General features: G+C 41.5%; 1 long non-coding RNA gene across 5 annotated transcripts in view; it reads left to right on the forward strand.

Annotated features, from left to right (window-relative positions):
- The first annotated feature begins 6,129 nt into the window (after window positions 1-6,129).
- The window catches only part of LOC112666013 (uncharacterized), a 127,575-nt gene continuing 110,069 nt past the window's right edge, over window positions 6,130-23,635 (forward strand). Inside the window, exon 1 of one of the 5 annotated variants that reach the window (XR_004807631.2) lies at window positions 6,130-6,213. This is a non-coding gene — a long non-coding RNA (uncharacterized LOC112666013). Of the gene's footprint in view, window positions 6,214-21,265; window positions 21,552-23,635 lie in introns of those variants that run through there. The other 4 variants (XR_007404176.1, XR_007404175.1, XR_004807632.2 and 1 more) reach the window with 4 other exon arrangements.

Consider the following 23,635-nt stretch of genomic DNA (forward strand, 5'->3'; position numbering starts at 1 on the left):
AAGGGTCAGATCATGGCGGGCCTTGAATGCTGTTTCTGGGAGACAGAATAATGGCCCTCAAAGATATTCACATCCTAATCCCTAGAACCTGTGGATGTGTTAGGTGGCAAAGGGGAATTAACAGATGGAATCAGAGTTACTAATCAACTGACCTAAGAAGGAGATTTTATCCTTAATTATCTAGGTGGACCCATTAAAAACACCCATTCTTATGAGTGGAAAAGAGAGGCCAAAGAGAGAGAGAACCAGAGAGATGGCAGTGTGAGGAAGACTCAGCCTAATGTTGTTGGCTCTAAAGATGGTGAAAGGGGCTACGTGTCAAGGAATGGAGTGACCTCTTGAAGATTGCCCATCTCAAAATGCTTTCTCTCCCAGAGCCTCCAGAAATGCAGCTCTGTGAACACCTTGATTTTAGTCCAATGAGATCCATGTCAGAAGCCTAATCTCTAGAACTTTAAGATAATAAATTTGTGCTGGTGTAAGCCACCTAGTTTGTGGTAATTTATTACAACAGTAGTAGGAAATTGATGTCCTTTCTCAAGAAGAGGTTGTATGTCCTGGCAGGTAGAGCCTAGGATAAGCTCCGATTCTTACTATCATAGAATCTACTTTGCCAAGTAGAGCAACTTCACTTATTGGAACTTTCTGTGATGATGAAAATATTCCAAATCTCTGCTAACAGGGAAGCCACCAGCCACATGTATCTGTTGGGCATTTAAATCAAGGCTAGTGTGACTGAGAAACTAAAATTATAATTTAATTTTAACTGATTTAAATTCAAATAACCTCATGTATTTAGTGGCTGCCATACTAGACAGTACAGTCTCAGGGTCTTGATTTCCTCATATAAAAAGGATGTAATAATAGAACTCACAGGGCTGCTATTTATTAATCAATACATGTTAGAGAATATAAAATAATGTTTGGTCTATGTTCAGTAGGAATGAAAGTATTTGCATCCAGCATTTGCATGAGGATGTCTCGGTTTTTGTCAGGCTGGAGTAGGTGCGACTCATCAGAGCAATTTGTCATGATCCTCCATCATCTTACTCTTTAGTAGGCTGAAAAATTTTGGTACTTTATGGACGTTTTTCATACACTTCCCTCTCTAACCTTTTAAATAACACTTGAGCTTCTCTTCTAACCACGTGTAACATTTCCACATTTCTCTAAGCTGGCATCAAGATCCAAGTGATTTATGTTTGGCTCCCTGTAACAGGAGGCGGGCATCTACGGCTGGTGCACCAGCTCCATGATGTTTATAGCCTTCCAGGCTCTTTGTCTTGTCTGTCCCTTCATATCTCACCCTTCCTTCTCCTACTCCTGAGTTCCTGCTGTGCCTCTGGCCTTATATCCCTATTCCAGGCAGGTGGGAAGAAGATAAGCATTTCATCTTGAGACTTTGCTTTTTTATTTTGAGAGAAAAGCCTTCCTTAGCAGTTTTTATTTCTTTGGCCAAACAACATGTTACATGGATACCACTAGGTGCTAATGATTCTGGGAAAGCTTGCCTTGTACTTTCTAGCCTCTAGAGCAAAGAGAAGATAGCTGGGTTGGATAATCAGTTCATCAACCAACTGGGCAAGGTGTTTAAACAATTAGTTTAAGAATAGCTACCAAATATTTACTATATACCTGAATATGCTGAGGCTAGTTTGCCCATCTCAGAAAGGGAAGGGCAATGCTCACGTGTCTGAGATACATGTGAAAGATTCTTGCAAACTATACAGCAAAGGAAAATGAAGGGATGATCATGATGCTGATCAATGGTCCAAAATTTTCTCTTTTTCTGTGCTTTGGTCCATCCATTATCCTCATGCACTGTGACTGAAACCCCTTTTGCAATGGCCTCATTAATCTATTAACAGCTAGTTTGGTCAGGGGTCAGTATCTTAGTTTGAGTTCTTTAAAAACAGAGCCTACATAGGGATTCTTGTGAAAATGTTCATTGAGGAGGTACCTCAGCCAAGACCTGCAAGGGAGGGAAGGGATGATGAGGAAGGAAAATAGGTGAGTGGAGATGGGTTTATCAGGTGGAGGTTCAGTCTGACTCCAAGAGCAGCTTTGGAGTGTGAGATGCACCTTAGAGTGGCTCCTGCCCAGAGGCCAGGGGGCTGGGCTTTTTCTATTCCTTCATCAATCAGTTGCTGAACACAGGCTGTCCTTGGCTCATAACTCCCAGGCCTCTTTAGATGAAACAGGTCACCTGCCAAAGGCAAGTCTCTGGAGACAGGAACAGGTTGAGCACCAAAAGCCAATCCCTGCAGAAGCAGGCCTGCACAGGAAGATATGGGTAGGGGGTCAATAGCATCTATTACAAATGATCTGGAAATGAAAACATGGTTTAAGGGAGCCAATCTCATCCTCATCCGTCAGAGAGCCATCTTCATCTTTTTCCCTGTGGTTAAAAACAACAACAACTCAAGATTCCATTAATAGAAATTTTGGAACAGGGGTGCCTGCGTGGCTCAGTGGTTGAGCATCTGCCTTTGGCTCAGGTCTTGATTCCAGGGTCTGGGGATTGAGTCCCACATCAGGCTCCCTGTAGTCTCCCTCTGCCTATGTCTCTGCCTTTCTCTCTGTGTCTCTTATGAATAAATAGATAAAATCTTTAAAAAAAAAAGAAATTTTGGAACGAAGTTGAGGAAGACAGTTGAATTATATCAGTAAATATATCATGTGCCCCAGGCAATCATCCTCCCTTCCCACTTTGGCTTTTCCCCTGAACTAAAGGATCATGTGAGACTCAGGGAAACATTTCTTTTTCTACCAATACATTTTTAGAGAATTGTCCGCACTTGGTATTTAAAAGAGCTGGAGAAAATGAGAGTGAAAGTCAGGGAAGGTTTTCCTATAAATACAGTGGATCTGTGAGGAAGGGGGAGCGATGAGTTCTTTTCACTGAGAGTATAATTGGAATCGAATACAAAGAACCTCATGATAATATTGGTAGTAGTTAACTCATCTGGAACACTTAGCTAATTCAGGCCTTGGGCAAAGAACTTTACACACTGGTTCTTACTTGATTTTCACAGCTCCACATGGTGGGAAGCATTATTACTCCTATTTTATAAAGAAATTAAAGCTCAGAGAGGTGAAGTTGTCTGCCCCAGGTCACACAGCTGGTAAGAGGCAGAGCTGCAACTTTAATCCATGATCTGAATAATCTTGTAGCAGAAGCATCTGAGAGCCTGAAAATGAGACACGTGTGTGTGTTTGTGTGTGTGTGTGTGTGTGTGTGTGTGTCCCCCTGGGGCCCTTGGTTAGTGTTTCTTCACTAAGAAAACAGCCAGGAAATAACAATAGAGAGTAGGACTTTCTTTGTATTTGGTAGGGGGAGGAACATTCGGAATAAGTTTGCAAACAATACTTTAAATACCATCATACTGTTCTTTATTCCACAATTATTTTTTTTTTTTTTATTCCACAATTATTTATCAAGCTCTAGTTTCTTGCCAAGCCCTAAATGAAGCACTGGGGATGTGATCATATAATGGTTCCCGCCTTCACGGAGTTTAGAGATTAATTTGGGGAGCTGAACATTAAAAGATTTAACATTTTTTTCTCTCTCCACAAACATATATGTGTATATGATAATTACATAATATATTTTTATATATGATAATATATACATTAAATATATTTATTTAAATATATAAATTTATTTATATATAATAATATAATATTAATATAATAATATATAAATAATATATACATTAAATATATTTATATAAATGTATAAATAAATTATTTATATATACATATACACACATATAAATACATTTGTGATGATGATACAAAAATGAAGCCAGAGTATCAGCGCAAAGATTCCTCACCTGGTGTGGGGCTGGGGATTCCAGGGTGAGCTGCCAAGAGGAAGTAAGCTTAAAACTGTGGCTTGGAGGGTGAGTGAGGAAGGAGAAATGTCAGCGAGAAGGGATAGAGAAGGTTACCAATGCCTGAAATGACTGCCCTGTAGCGTGGGAGCACGATAATTTAAGAGAGGCTTAGACCACCTGAATCCATTCGGAGACGAATAACTCAGATGCTCAGTATGCATATTGACTTTGTAGTCAATAATAACATAAAGACACCACGGACTAAAATATATAGAGAACACCTGCACGTGCCGGACTCCATGCCAAGTACCCTACATAGAGGATTGAAGTCCTGTAATTCTATGAGGTAGATTTTTGTTATCATCTCATTTTATAGATGAAGGAATGAGACACAGAAATGCTTACTAATATATCCAAGGGCACAGAGCCAACAAATAGCAGAGTCATGACTTGAAGCCAGAACCTCAAGGTTTCAAAACCACACTGGGAACCTTGGTTCTGAAACCATTTGGAAATCACTTGACCTGAAAAATCGTTGAAGGCTGTGGGTCATGAAGCCTGAATTTTCCAACCAATGCACCACTTCTGTGTTTCACATCTTAGTAAATGGCACTGCGATCTTCTCATTTGCCCAAACAACTTAGATGTCACCTACAATGTCTCCAATCACTTCTCAACTCAAAGTCAACTCTTGCCATGACCTGGCAGTCTTACCTCCTATATTCACCTGAGGGGTTCTCTTCCTCTCCGTCTTGAACATAGCCAGCGAGTGCAGGCCACCACCATCCTTCCCCAGGATTCCTGTCACAATTTCCTAGAGGATCTTCCTGTCTTCATGTTCAATCCTCCAGTTCACCCGCCCCCCCCCCATTTACCCCATTGCCCAAATGGTCTTATTAAAATGGAAAAATCCATTATCCCTAATATATAACACCTGCCAGGTGACAGGGACTCCTTTAAGGATTTTATACATAGTAACTCATTTGATTTCCACAACCTCACTATGATACAGGGCCCCTCTTTTTTCCCCACGGGGTTGATCTATGCTGGAATTTAGTCAGAAACTCTGGAGGCAAAGATTTTTCTCTCAAGAGAAAAAGAATTTTAACTTTTTTGAAGACTTGCCTGTAGTTAAGTTCTATGCTGTGCATTTCAGGGGATATAAGCATCAAGTCTAACCTAATTTTGTCTCTTCATTTCTTGTTCCCTAGATGTCCCAGAAAGGAGTTCTTTCCTCTTGATAACAAACTGACAGCTCCAAAGGCTCTTTGTCTTTGCAGATTCAGTGTTCTACCTTCATTTCTCATCATCTGCCTGGTTTTCTTTTTAGGTTTTAAAAGGGGCTGGGTAGAGAAATGCACATTTTGGGGATAGCACTGGAGTGGTTCTCTGGCCTAATATAAATTGAGAGAGGAGTTTTTCCCAAGTAAAATTTCTCTCTCTGTGTCCATACACACATGGGTATATATGTGTGTCTACGGTTGTCTATATGTGTGTACACACACAGATGTATATATGTGCATAGACACACACGAATGTATATACACGTGTAAACATACACATATATGTATATACACACATTCTGACCTTCCACCTCTTCTTAGTTTTCTCCTATATTAGTTCCTTCAACTTATTAAATATTTACTTATTTTTCTTTGTTGGATGTCATTTGTAATTGCCTAGGTATTTCCCTTCATGTATCCTCTTCAGAAATATTAATCTTTACACTTCCCAAGATCAATAGCCTCAGTGTTTGGAGATTTGAAATGAAACATGAGTCTATTGCTCACTCTTTAAAAAAGACTCACCTTCAAGAAAGGTGGAATTTAATTTCATTTGACTGGGCTTGTGGGTTGGAGGATTGTTGGAAATATTTTGGAAATTAGTTTTTGCTGATTTTCTGGGGAGAGAATATGTATTCTCTAGGGCCGTGTGCCGCAGGCAGGAAGCAATGCTTTTTGAAATGAAGACAAGCAGAGCCATTCATCCTGGGCAAATCACAAGCAATCATACAGCTTCCAGGATTCAATTAGATTTGTCACAACTTTGGTCTAGTAGGAGAAGAATTTGTTATCCACTGAAAGCCCTCAAATTCCATTGGGTTTGTTGAGTTCTGAGTATTCCTGAACTTTGGGCTTATAGACTGGTTGACAACCTCCTGTCACATAGTGGTGATCAACTGAACACCCTGGCAAAGGCCTGGGGGTTTTATATCATATCCTTTTGTGATGAAACAGAAGAGCTCTAGACCCAGCTGGCCTGGGTTCAATCCCCAGCTTCCCCATGGGTGGTGTGACCTGATGTGAGTAAGTTAGCCCCTCAAATCCTGGCTGTCTAATGAGGAGGACAAAAGGACCAACTTCATAGAGATGTGGTGAGGATATTAAATGAGGTAGTATATATAAAGCACTTGGAATCGAAGCTGATCTATAGGAAATAATAGATGCTTTATTATTACCCTTGTTACTGTTAGTCCGTAAACACCTGTCTTACATTCTATTGTGTTTTCTGGGCCTCCTCTGGTACCTGGCGCTGAGTCAGCACCCAATACGTATTGATTGAGTGAATGAATAAATAATTTGAGCAGAGGGAACATCATGAGAGAATTAAAAGCCAAATAAGGAAGACCATAGCAACGGTGGAGGACTCCTTGTGAGGCCCAGTAGAAGCATTTCCTCACTCACTAACTCATTCATTCCTCAGAATAATCATGGGAGGAGGGGACAAATCCCATCATTCCCAGTTTTACAAACGAGGAAACGAGGAAACGGAGACTTACTCCCCCAAGGCCACCTCAGAAAGGCCGAAGGATCTTTTCAGCTCTGGTTTGTCTGATTGCCGGGCTGGGCTCCATTTCCAAGACGATCGGTGAGGGAAGATTGAGTCTCAAGTGTAAATAGGCCACATTTATCCTCCAGGTCTCCTTGACCTTCCCTTTCTTTTTGTCATCCTCTTATTTTTTGGGTAAATTCCAGTATAAGATGCCCAGTTTTGTATCCTTCCCTTACATTATCCCATCTGTATTGGGCTGCAGAGAAATGACATTTTGTAAAAACTGGTGCTGGTTATGGACCAGCAGCACCTGCTTCATATGCAAGAACAAACCATGAGTTGAGATTATGCCTGCAGCACACACGCGGTGCCTGTATTTGAGGCCACAGGTGTGTGTGTGTGTGGGGGGGTGCACACCCTGTCCTGACTCCTGTACACACCATATATCTTATATAATGTTGCAACAACAGGAACAACAATAAAGAGCCAAGGACAAGAATCACGATAGTTATCAATGTATTCAACAATATTTGCTGAGCATCTCCTCTATGCTGGGCACTGTTTATGCTCAGTGTAGTTGCAGAGAGCTGGAAACGGTGCCCAAAGCCAACCACTTGGGCTGTGAAAGCCCAGATCCTTTACTTTTAGCAGGACAAACTCTGAGGTATAATTTGCACCCTGCCCCCCAGTGCTTCCTAAGGAATCAGGCTGAGATGGCACCTTTGCAGGATATTGCACTTCCGTGAGTCTCTCCCCCTTCCCTCTCTCGCTTCCTCTGTTCCTCAGCAGCTTCTCCGGGGAGCACTTCCTTAATAAGTCACTTGCAAGCGATTCCTCGTCGCAGGGTTTTCTTGCGGGGAACTTGACCCAAGACATCGCCAGGGTCTGGCATCATCTCATAGTTGGGTTTACGCTGTTGCTGGTGACAAAAAAATTCTTGAGGCAAAGAAATTGCAAGGGCCAGACTGCCTGCTTGAAGCTGAGGAGAAAATGCACGGTGGTCTTTTCACATCAATAAATTATCCAGTCTCTCCCAAACTGCTGAAGCCAACCATCTTCCAAGCAAAGTGTCAGGGAGAAGCTGCTCATTTTGACCTTGAGTCTGGAGAGAGCATGACATCCCAGCTTTCTCAGCTTTGCCATAGAGTCATAAAGTCATCAGATATGGAGGCATGACTTTTCAAGCAGGAAGGGGCCGAGCTAGGAGCTGCATGGGCTTCCAGGAGTTCCCCCAGAGCCCAGATTTACCCCACAATGTGGAACAGGAGGCCACAGACCTTTCAGGGAGGGAGATGAGCCCGTGAACCTTTCAGAAGAGGGCTATTTCCCTCTGGAGAGGAGGAACTTCAGAAGGATAATGATGATATGATTCCAGGCCTTGCAATGCTTTCTTGCATATCCCTATACTGCCTGAAGGGCTTTTCTTCCTCCCAAAATAGCTTCTCACTCTTGAGCTGGTGAAGTAGATCACAGGCAGGAAGAGAGGGGAAAAGAGCCAAACTTCACTTCTCAATACAGCAACTTAACTAGAGCTAAGATACTCTTGGAATTGAAAATATCACTGGTAACTCCCAGGAACTCATCCTGCCTTAGGTCTTGATCTCTCCTGCCCCAGGGCTTGTTGTTCCATAAATCATCATGTTTTCTAGGAGTTGGCCCCTGGTTACAGGAGGCAGAGTAAGAGTCCCCCAGAGATGTGCACACCCCATCCCCAGAACTCATGAATATGTGAGCTTACATAGCAAAAGAGTCTTTGCTGTTGTGATTAAGTTACGGATGTGAATCAGGGAGATTTTCCTGAATTATCTAAGTGGACTTGATGTAATCACAGGGGTCCTTACAATTGTCAGGGAGAGGTAAAAAGGTCAGAATTGCAGCAGAACAAAGTAGGGTGATAGAGAAGGAGATTGGAGCAGGGTCATTGCTGGGAGCTAAGGGACACAGGCAGCCTCTAGAAGAGCAAAGTCAAGGGACAGACGTACCCCTAGAGCTACAGAGCTGCCAAGGTGCAGCTCTGCTGACACTTTGATTTTAGCCCCAAAAGCCCTTTTTGTACTTCTGACCTCAAAAACTGTAAGTTACAATAATACAGTTGTGTTGTTTTAAGCCACCATGATTGTGATCATTTGTTACAGCAGCTCTAGGGAACGAATCCACTGGCCTCCCGTCCTTCCTGAGTGTGCACACCCTGTTAGAGCCCCACGGCTTACAGTTCTACCGGTACGCTAAGCACTCCTTAGCCATGTCCAGCCCCGATCTCCCCTATGATTGAGGCAGAGCTCCCCAGGGGCTCTGCACCTCCACATTCCCCAGACACATCAAACCGCACAGGCTCTCCACTGTCTGACTGTTTGGCCAGCTTGCTGGTTCAACAAACCACATTTCTAGCAATGTGTGCTGCACGGGATGATTTCAATGGCTATGGGGGATTTGGGGGAGTTCTTTTGGGAAATGACAACCTTATTTGTGTTTCTAAATTTCATGCAAGTTGTAAGTTGTGAATGTCATGGAACTTAATGAGCAGTGGTGGTGGGCTTCTGTGCGATGGTCTCCTCTCCTCTCCTCTCCTCTCCTCTCCTCTCCTCTCCTCTCCTCTCCTCTCCTCTCCTCTCCTCTCCTCTCCTCTCCTCTCCTCTCCTCTCCTCTCTTCTCCTCTCCTCCCCTCTCCTCTCCTCTCCTTTTGTTCCCAGGGCACTTGTCTGCTTCTATACAACAGGCTGCTTCCAATAGAAACCTGGGTAGCCTACCTTCTGTCTTTCCTGCATCACCTTTACCCTCCCCTGTTCGGGCACTGTGATCACTCCCCTGAATTCCTGCAAGTGGCCTGCTCTCCTCTAATCCATCTTCCCTTGCCATCGAAGCCACGCAGACCTGATTTTGTTACTCTTTTCCCTAAAGCTCTCCAAAGCCTCCCTGTTGTCTCCGGACAAAGTCTAAACTCCCTAACGAGTCCTGGATGGTCAGACTCAGATCCCTATCTAATGCACCCTTTAGGTCAGGAACGAATTCCCCCTCCACACATTTCTTCCCTGCCCGACTAGGTAACAGACACCCTTCCGTTGGCCCAGTCCTTTCACTGAGCAGGACTAGCTTCTCGCTGCCTCCTCGCCAGTGCTCGTGCCTTCCCCCTGCTTGGTGTGCGGGTTCTGGCTTTCCTTGCCTACCTAACTGCTACTTCTCCTTCAAGACATTTAGTCTGGGTTTTCTGTGAAGCAAATGCCAACACAGGATTAAGCGTGCAAGGATTTTTTCCTTTTTTTTTCAGAGACTATGTCTGTGTGTAAAGACATTGGGAGGGACCCAGAAGGCTGGGAGAACCATCGACTACCATGCAGAGACAGACAAGGTTAAACAGAAGCATCCGGATTGCTCTGCAGTCTAAGAAAGGTTCAGCAACACCGTCAGGGAGTCCTTGAGCCAAAGCCGGCTCCCAGGAACAGGCCTGTCCCAGTGTGTTTGACACACTCAATGTCACAGCCCATGGGTGAGGTGTGGTGCTAGTCGAGGCTGCCATGCTAAGATGGAGCCCAGAGCCCCAGCAGCCGGGGGCGGGGGGGGACCCTCAGCCAGTGATACCCCGGGCAATGGGAGGTCTGCAAGGGGCATCCTCATGGCCACCCAAAGCTCAAGATGAGTCACCTCATTCAAATGCTCTTTCTCTTCCAACCATTTCCTTCTGTGCTCTCAGGCTTGTGGGATTTGCCTCTCTTCTCCTCATAGTTTTCACTACATGATTATTGTTGGCTTCCTTCTTTGTCTTCTACATTAGATAGCAAGATCTTTTAAAGCAAGGACCTCCTCTCAGGTATCTTTCGATTTCTAATTGTACGGGGTGTGGCACATAGTAGAGGCTTAGAAAAAGCATTATGCTCAGAAAGGGAGATGGTGTGAAGGCATCATTCCCACTTCACAGGGAAGGAAACTGAGACCTCCGGGGATGCGTGACTAGGCCAGAGTTAGTCTGGGGAGCACCAGGGATTTGAACGCAGATTGCCTGATTCTACTTCAGGCACAAAGCCTTCAAGGGTGACCTGGAGGCAGACACCAATGGATGGTTTTCTTCACCAGATCCTTCTGCTCTGGGGCCCAGGGAAAAAAACTCATGACTGGAAATATTTGACAAGGAAATCTACTGGTTCAAAAGTGAAGTTGACCTAAGGTTGATCTAGATGTTCTAGACTCAGAATGAAATTTTAAAAATAACATGTAGGATGCTTGGGTGGCTCAGCGGTGGAGCGCCTGCCTTCGGCCCAAGGCAAGGTCCTGGTGCTCTGGGATAGAGTCTCATGTTGGGCTCCCTGCATGGAGCCTGCTTCTCCCTCTCCCTCTGCCTCTGCCTCTCTCTCTGTGTGTGTCTCATGAATACATAAATAAATAATCTTAAAAAAAAAACATGCAAGCTTCTTCTCTTTGTTTCCCTCTGTGTCTCAGAATCCTGAGCTTTCGTCAGAGTTGTAGGAGATGCTGCTGGTGCCTGGTGTCAGCCCTTGACTCTACACATAGAAAGATCCTCAATGTGAGTGTCTGCAGATCTTTGCCTGAGGGCTTTTTCCTGGTGGTGGGAGCTTGCTCGGCCCTGAGCTAACCAACAGCACCATCACACTCAAGGTGTTAGGAGCAGGTCCCAGTGTTGGACAGATAGCTGGTGGGTGAACCCTGTGGCTCCCTCAACCTTAGCTGGGGCAACTGAGGCACACATCACATTCTCTCATAGCTCCCCAGCAGATTCAAACCCCAGTCCCCCAAAGCGGTATCTGCTTGAGGACACATCCTTTACTGGCTGCCTTCCATTCTGGCTTACTTCCTCACTCCTCTACCCACATTGGTGGGACTATTTCCCAAATAAATGACTTGCCCTCAAATCTTTGTCACGAGGTCTGTTTCTGAGCACAAACCAAGATGAAACCCTAGCTCCACTCTCATCATATTTTAACCTCCTCTCTCTTTTGTCTGAATCCCCCTTTGAAACCGAAGGCTAGGTGTCCTTATTCCCATTTGTAGGTAAAGAAATCGATGCTCAGACAAGTAAGTAACCTGCCCAACCTGTCCATGCTTCTGAGGGGCTGGGCTGAAATGCAAGTATTGTGCAGTTTTGTGTATATATCATGAATTATCTTTCAAAATATGATTTTTAAACAGTTGTGTAATAATCTATCTTATGAATATATCCTCACTTAGTTAACCATGGCTCTACTGTTTGACCCTTTTGCCTTTCTTTGCTCATCTGTAAAATGGGCATACTAATAGCAATGCTACCGGATAGTTGTAAGAATAAAACAAAACATAATCTCTATAGCTTCTAGCAGAATTTCAGACACATGATAGATACCATAAATGTTAATTCCCCTGTCCACCAAGCAGAATGGTTCATGTCAAGCCTCAATCCCTCCTCACTCTTCCCTTTGCAGGCTCCTGGTCTTCCCCACAGGGCTCAAGATAATTCCATTGCCTGGAGAAGTAGTCTAGGGGTCGCAGATCAGATTTCTAAGCTTTTCCCACTGCTAAGAGCTATTCAGACAGAGAACATGGAGATGAGTAAACAAAATCCCATAGGGTCTCTTCCTGTTGACATGGCAACCTGACTACCAGCTGTCAGGCAAGGTTTCCGGGGCTGCTCATTTAGGGGACTTCACCACAGGTACCTGATTAACAATCCTCAGCTGGGGGAGGGGGAATGGTGGATGTATAAAAGCATTTATTCTAGAGTCACCCTGAACCACCCCCCTCAACCTAACCAGACAAGACCCTCTTTGAAGCTTGAATTAGGGTGCACTTTTTATTATCCTCTCCCACCCCTAGCAGCTGCTTAACCCAGAGTTGCAAATAATATCTGTTTGAAGACCTTTTGTCTTCAAGTTTCCGGCTGGCTGACTTTCAAAAGCTTTCCCAGCCCTGGTTTCAGCCCATCCTTTGCAGACACATTCTGCAAGGAGAACTACAGGCAAGAAACAGCCAGTTGTCAAAAACATAAGTGATTGGGAGACAGAAATCACTTCCTTATGAAGCAAGTTACTGCTCTGGGGTCAGAATCAAGTAGTTTGGATCCCAGTTACCCTGAACATATGATACAGTAGGGTCTAAGCTGTCTGATGCAATTAGATTCATCCTCCCTTTTGTTTCTTCAGCTCCAGACAAAGGGTATGATTTCTTTCCTGAAGGGCCAGACAAAGCTGTCTCAGGATGGCTTTGTATGGTGGTGTAGGTTGTACACTGCACAAAGCCACCTGACAGAGAGGCCCAATTGGGAGTGAGATCCAGTCTGGGCATCACTCACCACTCTGGCATGTGGTCCCAGAGTGGGAAACTTTCCTAATTAAATAAAAGCCCTGAATAGGCTCCTAGGGCTCTAATGGACTGTATTACTTTATCAAATTCTATCATGGGGGACAATAAAGGAAAGGTGGGTGGGTGGGTGACAAGGGAAGAGATGAGAGTTCACACCTGGACCACACTTTTCCAAAGTGTGGAAATTGATACTTTTCCCATGAAATCCAATTAAGCTTCAAAATGTAACATGGAATTAGACAAATAGGATTTCATAAGTAAGATAGTATACAATTTTTTTAAACGTAATCTCTACTCCAATGTGAGACTCAAACTCACAACCCTGAGATCAAGAGTTACATGCTCTTCTGATTAAGCCAGCCAGGCTCCCTAGTCTGTGATTTTTATAAAGTGATTTTGGGATGTGCTCATTTATTAGGACAACAGGAGTCTAGGTATGAAAGGTGCTTGGACCACTCTGGAAGCCTGGGTAGATGTGTGGTTAGGGGTTGGTTCACTTACCTTGCATTGAGGGAACTCTTCCTTATTCATACTTGTTGCTCTTCCTTTGACCCTTAGAACCAATACTACTGTTAAAAATAAGACAAGCCCCAACTGGAGTTGCTTATGCTAAGCCCCTTGTCACCAAAATGAAGCTTAGCTTAATTATAATTTTGGGTTTCCCAGAGATGGAATCACCTGATCAGCCGTAGTTAGGTAATCTGTCTTGACGGACACTATGAGGAAAGTCACCTTGCAATGACCCATGTGTTTTGTTTCCTAGTAAAACTTCCTGTACCTGCTTCCTTCTGTCTGTAAAATCTCCTGCCTTGTGTAGCTCTTGCGAGCTTCTTTCCATCCACTAGAGTGGATGCTGCTAGATTTATGAATTGCCGAATATAGCCATCAGATCTTTAAAATTTACTCAGCTGGATTTTTTTTTTTAAACACTAACTACTTCACTGTGTGGTCAGACAGTCTGTTGAGATGATAACGTGGGTTTTTTCCTCCAAGCATTTTCCCTCAATCCCCTGTCCTGGAGTGGGCATGGAGGTGGATGGGAAGAGGTGTGGATCCCAAACTGAGAACAGGAGTTGTGAGCAAAGGCCTTTGCCTTCCTGAAGATCCATCAGAGTCACAAAGATGACGACAGTGTCTTCTTCATTCCTGAACTTTCATTACCTGATACCTAATAGGTTGGGCAATTAACTATCCTAGTTTGCTGGGGATTTTCCAAATTGCTGTACTGAAAATCCCACATCCCGAGAAAGTCCTCAACTGCAGGCAATCTGGGACTGTTGGTTACCCTACGAGGCTTTGTTAAACAAGTGAATGAATGAATGACTTTTGTTTTCCAAAAGTCTGCCTGCACTGAAGAGATGATGCTGGATTGCTCCAAGGCCCAGGAGAGGGTAGAGCAGGGGTTGGCTAGCTATTGGCTATGTGCCAAATCTGGCCTGCCATCTGCTTTTTTCTTATAACCCGAACACTATGAAAGTCAAATGAAGAATAAAAGCTTGTGACATCTTAAAATTTTATGAAAATGACATTTTAGAGTCCATAAGTAAATGACCATTGGGAAAAAGCCACACTTGTTCATTTATGTATTGTCTGCAGCTTCTTTGGTGCTCCAGCAGGAATGCTGAGTAGTTGTGACAGAGATTATAGAGCCTGCAAAGCCTAAAATATTTGCTATCTGGCCCTTTACAGAAAATGTTTGCAAAGCTCTGTGATAGAAGGAGCCTGCTGGATTCAGAAAGAGATCACACTTTGGAGGAGGAGAAATGGTGGGACGCTCACATTGCATAGTGACTGTACCCATCAGGCTGGCAAGACACCAAAGGGTGGCTGAAGACACCAGAGTTCTCTGCTTTCCCAAGATCTATGCACCCATAGAAGCTCAGAGAGTGGGGAAGACCACTGCCAGCCTGGACAGTGAGGGGGTTGGTGACAGCCTTGGGGGATGGGAAGTTAGGGGCTCTTTCCTTGTCTTCTGGATACCATAAAATTCTCCTGGATTCTAAAGTGACTCCCAAGAGAGGTAAATGCTCAACAGTGACTAAGATGGCATTTCCACCTAGCTTGGAGGGGATTACATTTGGAAACTGATTTAAATTGAGTTTAATGAAAATGAAGAGATACCAATTTCTTGTACATTTGAGTGTGGGGACTAAGACTCATGATTACATGTTCTGTGGAGGACCCTGTTGCAGGAGTTGCAGCGTTGGGGTGCTCCAGAATCTGAGGACCTTTGTTAACCTAATGAGTGCATCTAAGCCAAGGAGGCCTGGACTGTGAGAAACAGGAGCCTGGTGAGAGAGAATAATTTTCAATGTCCACAGGCTTGTCATCCCTCCATCCCTGAGATTGATACAAACCTGGCACATCAGTGCTCAATAAATGCTTACTTCGAGGGATTAGGCAAATGTTTTCTTTCTCTGGGGACAAAGCCCTTCAGAACCTGCTATGATCTGACATGGATCATTTCTTTTTTTTTTTTTTTTAAAGATTTTATTTATTTATTCATGATAGACATAGAGAGAGAGAGACAGAGATACAGGCAGAGGGAGAAGCAGACCCCATGCAGGGAGCCTGATGTGGGACTCGATCCCGGGACTCCAGGATCACACCCTGGGCCAAAGGCAGGTGCCAAACCGCTGAGTCACCCAGGGATCCCCAACATGGATCATTTCTAACTCAGGATAAATTTAAGTGAGTTGCTACTCTTTCTAGATATTTTGTAGCTAAGCCTTATGTATGGTAGTGGAGAAAGACTATTCTCTACTTAAAGGAAATCAAAGAACAGCAAATAAGTTGGAGTAGCAGGTGACCCAGATACCCTTCTAAGACTCTTGAAATCAAAACCTCAGTGATTATGCTAATAGTTACAGTGCACCCATCAGGTATCAGGTTCTAAGGTAAGTGCTTTATTTTTGAAATTTAAAAATTCCTGTTAATAAACATATAGAATAATATTAGTTTCAAGTGTACAGTATAATGATTCAACACTTCCATACACCACCTGGTGCTCATCATGACAAGTGCCCTCCTTAATCCTCATCATCTACTTCACGCAGTCCCCCACCCATCTCCCCTCTGGTTTGTTCTCTGTAGTTAAGAGTCTGTTTCTTGGTTTGCCGCTCCCTCTCTCTCTCTCTCTCTCTTTTTTTCCCCTTTGCTCCTTTGTTTTGTTTCTTAAATTCCACATATGAGATCATATAGTGTCTGTCCTTCTCTGACTTATTTCACTTAGCATAATACTCTGTAGCTCCATCTGTGTCCTTGCAAATGGCAAGATTTCAGTCTTTTTTATGGTTGAGTGATAATCCATTATATATATACTTATATATAGATATATCTTTATCCCATCACTAATCAATTGATACTTGGGCTATTTCCATAATTTAGCTATTGTAGATAATGTTGTGATACACATCAGGGTGCATATATCCCTTTGAATTAGTATTTTTGTATTCTTTGGGTAATTACCTAGTAGTGCAATTGCTGAATCAAAGGGTAGTTCTATTTTTAACTTTTTGAAAAAACTCTATACTGTTTTCCAAAGTGGCTACAACAGTTTGCATTCCTACCAACAGTGTAAGAGGATCCCCCTTTCTCTGCATCCTTGACAACACCTGTTGTTTCTTGTTTTGTTGATTTTGGACATTCTGACAGGTGTGAGGTGATATTTCATTGTAGTCTGATTTGCATTTCCCTGATGATGAGTGATATTGAGCATCTTTTCATGTGTCTGTTGGCCATTTGTATGTCTTCTTTGAAAAAATGTTCATGTCTTCTGCCCAATTAAAAATGGGATTATTCATTTTTTAGGTGTTGAGTTGTATAAATTCTTTATATATTTGAATACTAATCTCTTATTGAATCTCCCATTTGGTAGATTGTCTGTTTTTTGTTGATTGCTTCCTTCGCTGTGGAAAGGCTCCTTTTTTTTTTTTTTAAAGATTATTTATTTATTTATTTATTTATTTATTTATTTATTTATTTATTCATGAGAGACACAGAGAGAGGCAGAGACACAGGCAGAGGGAGAAGCAGGCGCCCTCCAGGGAGCCGGACACGGGACTCGATCTGGGGACCCTGGGATCACACCCTGAGCCGAAGGCAGATACTTCACCACTGAGCCACCAGGTGTCTCAGCCAAAAGTTTGTTTTTGCTTTTGTTTCCCTTGCCTCAGGAGACAAATCTAGAAAGAAGTTGCTACAGCCAATGTCAAAGAAGTTATTGCCTGTGTTTTCCTCTAGGATTTTTACAGTTTCAGGTCTTAAATTTAGGTCTTTAATTCATGTTGAATTTTTGTGTATAGTGTAAGAAAGTGGTTTAGTTTCATTTTCTTGCGTGTTGTTTAGTTTTCCCAACATCATCTGTTGAAGAGATTGTCTTTTTCCCATTGGATATGCTTTTCCTGCTTTGTCAAATTTTAATTGACCATAAAATTGTGGGTTCATTTCTGGGTTTTCCATTCTATTCTATTGATCTATATGTCTGTTTTTGTGGCAATATCATATTGTTTTGATTACTACAGCTTTGTAATATAATGTGAAGTCTGGAATTGTGATGCCTCCAGCATTGCTTTTCTTTTTCAAGATTGCTTTGGCTATTTGGGTTTTTTTGTGGTGCCATACAAATTTTAGAATTGTTTGGTCTAGCTCTATGAAAAATATTGTTGGTATTTTGGTATAGATTACACTGAATGTATAAATTGCTTTGGGTAGTATAGACATTTTAACAATATTTGTTAAATGAACAAGGTATACATGAACATGGAATGTCTTTCCATTTCTTTGTGTCATCTTTTATTTCTTTCATCAGTGTTTTATAGTTTTCATAGTACACGTTCTTCACCTATCTGGTTAGGTTTATTTCTAGATGTCTTACTGTTTTTGTGCAATTGTAAATGAGATTGATTCCTTAATTTTTCTTTCTGCTACTTCATTATTAGTGTATAGAGATACAACAGATTTCTATACATTGATTTTGTATCCTGCTGCTTTACTGAATTTGTTCATCAGTTCTTGGTGGAGTCTTTCAGGTTTTCTATGTAGAGCATCATGTTGCCTGCAGATAGAGAAAGTTTTACTTCTTCCTTGCTGATTTGTATGCCTTTTATTTCTTTCTGTTGTCCAATTGCTGTGGTTAAGACTTCAGTACTGTGTTGAAGAACAGTGGTGAGAGTAGACATCTCTGTTTTGTTTCTGACCATAGAGAAGCTCCCAGCTTTTGTGCATTAAGGATGATGTTAGCTTGGGATTTTCATATGTGGCCTTTATTATGTTTAGATATGCTCCCTCTAAACCCACTTTATTAAGGGTTGTTTTTTAAAAATCATGAATAGATGTTGTACTTTGTCAACTACTTTTTCTGCATCTATTGAAGCTATCATATGGTTCTTATCCTTTCTTTTATTAACGTGGTGTATCACATTGATTGATTTGTGAATATTGAACCACTTTTGCAACCCAGGAATAAATCCCACTTGATTGTGGTGAATGATTTTTATAATGTATTGTTGGATTTGGTTTGCTAGTATTTTGTTGAGGATTTTCACATCCATGTTCATCAGGGATATTGGCCTGTAGTTCTCTTCTGTGGTGTCTTCATCTGGTTTTGGTATCAGGGTAATGCTGGCCTCATAGAATGAATTTGGAAGTTTTCCTTCCTTTTTTATTTTTATTTTTTGGAATAGTTTGAGAAGAATACATATTAACTCTTCTTTAAATGTTTGGTAGAATTACCCTGTGAAGCCATCTGGTCTTGGACTTTTGTTTGTTGGGAGTTTTTTGATTACTGGTTCAATTTCTTTGCTGGTTATTGGTCTCTTCAAGTTTTCTATTTCTTCCTGTTTCAGTTTTGGTAATTTATATGTTTCTAGAAATTTATCCACTTCTATGTTGTCCAATTAGTTACTATATAGTTTTTCATAATATTCTCTTAATAATTGTTTGCATTTCTGTGCTGTTGGTCATTATTTAAGGTAAGCACTTTGAATGGCTTGTCTGGAACCCTCACAGAACAGCTGCAAGGTAGGTATTCTTACTGGACAGATGGTGAAAATGAAGTTCAGAGAGGTCAAGAAACAAGCATGAAGTCACACAGCTACTGTTTTCATTTCTCAGCCTTCTGAGTCTGAAGTGGAAACAGGGGTGCCTAGGAGGAAATGTTTAACCATTATTTCCCAGAAGAGTACCGAGTTGCCAAGACTAGTATCTTAGCTTTCCTTCCACGTGCTGAATCTCTGAACACTAGTAATTACATGGCCATGACAGACTCATGGCTGGAGGAAACGTATTAAGCTTTTCTCCCAGTTGTTTCCCCAGATATTTGCAGCTGATTTTTTTCATCAATCATCTCAGAAGAAACACAGATAAATCTCTGCTTCATTAGCTTTATCCAAAGCCTGGGGAAGTTTAGCAAGAGAACTGCATTATTTTGAATAATCAGCTTTTCCTACCTCAGCATTTCCCTACATGTAAGAGTACCTGGATTAGAGTCCCAGGGGCTTGTCTGTCTCATGTGGAGTCCAGTTCTGTGATATTTCCGGTGATGTAACGAGGTGTGAACTGAGGATTAATCTCACTCCTGTTACTAGACCTATTACTGAAGAGACTTCAAGATCCAATTATAAATTGTAATGCGGTAGAAAATATTCCCGATTCTCACAACACCTCGGGGACTTGAGATGATTTACCTGGGAGTTATTTACATTTATTGCTTCTTGTTTTCATAATGCCAAAAAGTTCCAATTTATTATTTAAAGATTCTATTTTTTTTCCTTTTTTACCAAATCCTTGCTCTAATGCTCGAGTGTTATCAGCTTATGGAAATGAGCAGCTTGTTTTCTGTGAGGGAGACAAGAGAGTTTTCTCAGCAAAGGCACATCTCACAAGGGAGTAGGTAAGGGGGATTTTTGGTATCAGAGTCTTTCGGCATTAGTGGAACACTTAAGACCAGACTTTTAAAAAAGTAATATTTTTTTCCTGAGTGTAATAAGCAAAGCAAATCAAACAAATAACTATAGACACCTGAAAAAATTAAAGTGCATATCATTACACTATACAGTTTTAACAACTGTAAATATATTTGACATATTTATATGTGCAGTGTTTTTTTTTTTTTATGTGCAGTGTTTTTAAAGTGCCAAATGTTTTGCATGGATCAACTTTTTAAATCCTGTTAGCCACCTCAGGTAATAGCATTATTATCACCCTCATTTTATAGATGAGAGATAGGGCACAGAGAAGTTAAGTAGTTTGCAGGAGGCTGCCCAGAGGGAGTAAGAGGTAAATGTAGGATTTAGACCCACCCAAGCAGTCTGATGCAAGTTCTCAGACTCTTTAGCAGTACCCAGGATTATATTTCTATGTAGCTCTTCAAAAGATATCATATCAATGGTTCTATATGTATCATCTACATTACTATAGATATATCATCATATATATTACTTACACTATGTATTCAGATTAGTGTTCCTCCATTCTTGCCATATGACATATGTCATAAACGTTTCCTTTTGTCATTTACTTATTTAAAATTAAGTAACATTTTAAGGTATAAGGCCGATTGGTTACATTTGTAGAACACAAAATATTGATTTCTCATTTCACATCATGTTTCAAAATAAATCCAAAATAGATTATAGATTTTTTTAAATTCTAAAAAGAAAAAAATTAAGAAAATAGAAGTAAAGCAGCCTCAACAGAGCTTGAATCAAAATCCAGCCCTTTACCTGCTCTGTGACCTGGGCAAATCGCTTAACTTTTCTGAGTCTCTACTTCTTAATCTGTAAAAATGGAAATGGTACAATTTCTAAATCAGAGAGCTGATAAAGGATTAGTGGAGGATTTAGGGCTGTGCCTGGCATATAATGCACTTTTAATAAATGTTAGATATTTTTATTTTATGTAGGGATAGAAACATCTTGTCCAAAATTTCAGAAGATAAGCGGCCTGGCTTTCTCTCAGCTTATTTTTTTCTTTGTTAAAAAATTACAAATGAAAGTTTTGGAGTATGTGTCTGCATATTTAGAAGAGGCACAAATCTGATTTCCATAACCAGTCTCCATTCTCCACAGAAAAAAGTTGGCATAATTGCTAATCAGAAAGGGTGGGTGAATTCTATTCCAGAACTCCAGGTTAGATTTAGCCTGATTTACCCACCCAAATGATGTCATAGTCGTTTACAATTTATTGGGAAGATATTGACACACATTTTTAATTTATTTGACATCCTGGATGGCAAGTCTGCATGTAAGCCCAGCTCTGCATGTATATGTTTAGGCCTGGATGATTAAGTTGGATGCAGCGTTTCTTTACTTTTACCTTTTTTTTTTTTAGGATTTATTTATTTATTTATTTATTTATTTATTTATTTATTTATGTATTTATTTGAATGAGAGGGAGAGCGCAAAGCAAGAAAGAAGAGAAAGAAGTAGACTCCCTGTTCAGCAGGGAGCTGGACACGGGGCTCCATCCCAGGACCCTGAGATCATGACCTGAACTGAAGGCAGATCCTCAACTGACTGAGCCACGCAGGTGCCCCCAGACTGCAGCATTTCATCAGAAAGTGTGGAAGAGTATGTGAGGGACTACTGAGGCCGGCGGCTTCCCAAGAAGTTCCAGAGCGACTGTTCTAGCAACTGTGAAGAGCAGTGTCCCAGGGTAAAAAATTACCTTTGAGAAATGCACACTTTGCACAACAGATTCTTCCCCAGTCTGTTGAAATCCTAACAGAATATTGAAAAAGTCGGAAAGGCATTGTTCAGAACAGAATAATATAAGAACAATCTAAAATTATTTGAATATTAGTGTGACAAGATATATATAAAACAACCCTAAACAAATTGGGATAGGTTTTGTTAAAAGCTGCTATTAGCTCAAACATTTGATTGAAAAAAAAAATATATATTTTGATTTCTTTGATACATATATATATTCTCTCCATATATATGTATATATGGAGAGAAAATATAGGAGGAAGTATAATGTACACACATATGTGTGTATATATTTTTACAGATTTATGAACATACGTTTTAATTTATATATTAATTAATTTTATTAATATATAAACCACAATATTTATATACTAATATATACATAAATTAATATCATATATAAAAACATATCTCTCATCCTGATGTTTTAGTTGTTGGTTTTAATTTGGCATCCTTACTTCCCTGTCTTATCTGGGGAGTTGTGTGGGTCCTATAGGAATTTTGTGGTTTTCCCATGCACAGATTTCTGTACAATTTTCACACTCCTAGTGAGTGTGCAATTTCCTGCTTGGGAACGATGCAAGTCCTCCCTGTCACCTTTTCCTGAAGAGGCTTGTTCTTTGGTTATTATGTAATCTGCAGTTTTACAAAATGGTGCTTGTTGCTTCAACAGTTACAAACATCAAGTATAATGGAAGGATATTAGAAAAATAGCTAGGTGAGTAAAAAGACAAAAACTCCCAAAGCAAATACCTAGTTTGTGCATCTGCCCCAGTCTTGTGGGAGCTGTCACCCAGCACCCATTCATCCCAGTGCTTTAGTGATAGAACGCCCTGATCTTTAATTGGGCTCATCAGTTCCTGCAATCTCTATTGCATTACAACATCCTTTGCAATTCAGTGTGGCCATGTGATAAGTTCTGTCTGATGGATGCAAGCAGATGTCTTGAGCATGGCTTCCGGGATAGTCATTCAAGGCAGGGGCATGACTTCCTCCTTCCTGCTGGTGGGAATGAGGATAGGATGGTTGGAGCTCAAGTTACCAACTTGGATGATGAAAAGAACACATGGGGCCAATGGCAGATCAACAAGACAGACTCTGGCTTCCTGATGATTGTAGAGCTGTCGTGTCAGCCCTGGATTTCTCAACAGGGTGCTTTCTAGAAAAATATACAGTGATCTTGTTTAAGTCATCTTTATTTTGGGTTTTCTCTTCTTGTACTTGAACCTAATCCCAACTGATCTGCCCTTCCTCCTATCCTTGTCTTTTCCACCCTTCCTCTCCAATTGAACAACTCCAAGTTTTTGGACTATTTCAGGGTTTCTCAGGGTCTGTACTCTTGATATTTGGGGCTAGGAAATTCTTTGATTTGTGCACTGTAGGATGTTTAACAGAATCCCTGGCCTTTACCCACTAAATATCAGTAGCTCTTTCTCCCCTGAGTTATTTTTTTTTTAAGATTTTATTTATTTATTCATAAGAGACAGAGACACAGGCAGAGGGAGAAGCAGGCTCCATGCTGGAAGCCCGATGTGGGACTCAATCCCGGGACCCTAGGATCACGCCCTGGGCTGAAGGCAGGCACCAAACCACTGAGACACCCAGGGATCCCTCTCCCCTGAGTTATTAACCAAAAATGTCTCTAGACATTGCCAAATCTAATCATTTTTGGATGGCTTTCCTTCCTTGTCACTAAAATGAGCTCTTTGAAGACAGGACTCTATCTTATTCATATTTGTGGCACTAGTGCCAGGCAGTAGGACATCTTTCAATATAATCATTTAGTGAATGTTCATGGAATGAATGGATGGAAGAGGGGGTGTGTCAATCAATGAAAGGTCATCTCTCCAATCACATTTTTGGTCTTTGATATGTTCCTCCTGGACTCTTTAAAATGTTTTTAGGGGATCCCTGAGTGGCTCACCGGTTTAGCGCCTGCCTTCCGCCCAGGGCCTGATCCTGGAGTCCCGGGATCGAGTCCCATATCGGGCTCCCTGCATAGAGCCTGCTTCTCCCTCTGCCTGTGTC

Source organism: Canis lupus, chromosome 20 (assembly GCF_003254725.2).
Source record: "Canis lupus dingo isolate Sandy chromosome 20, ASM325472v2, whole genome shotgun sequence".
NCBI classification, from domain to species: Eukaryota; Metazoa; Chordata; class Mammalia; order Carnivora; family Canidae; genus Canis; species Canis lupus.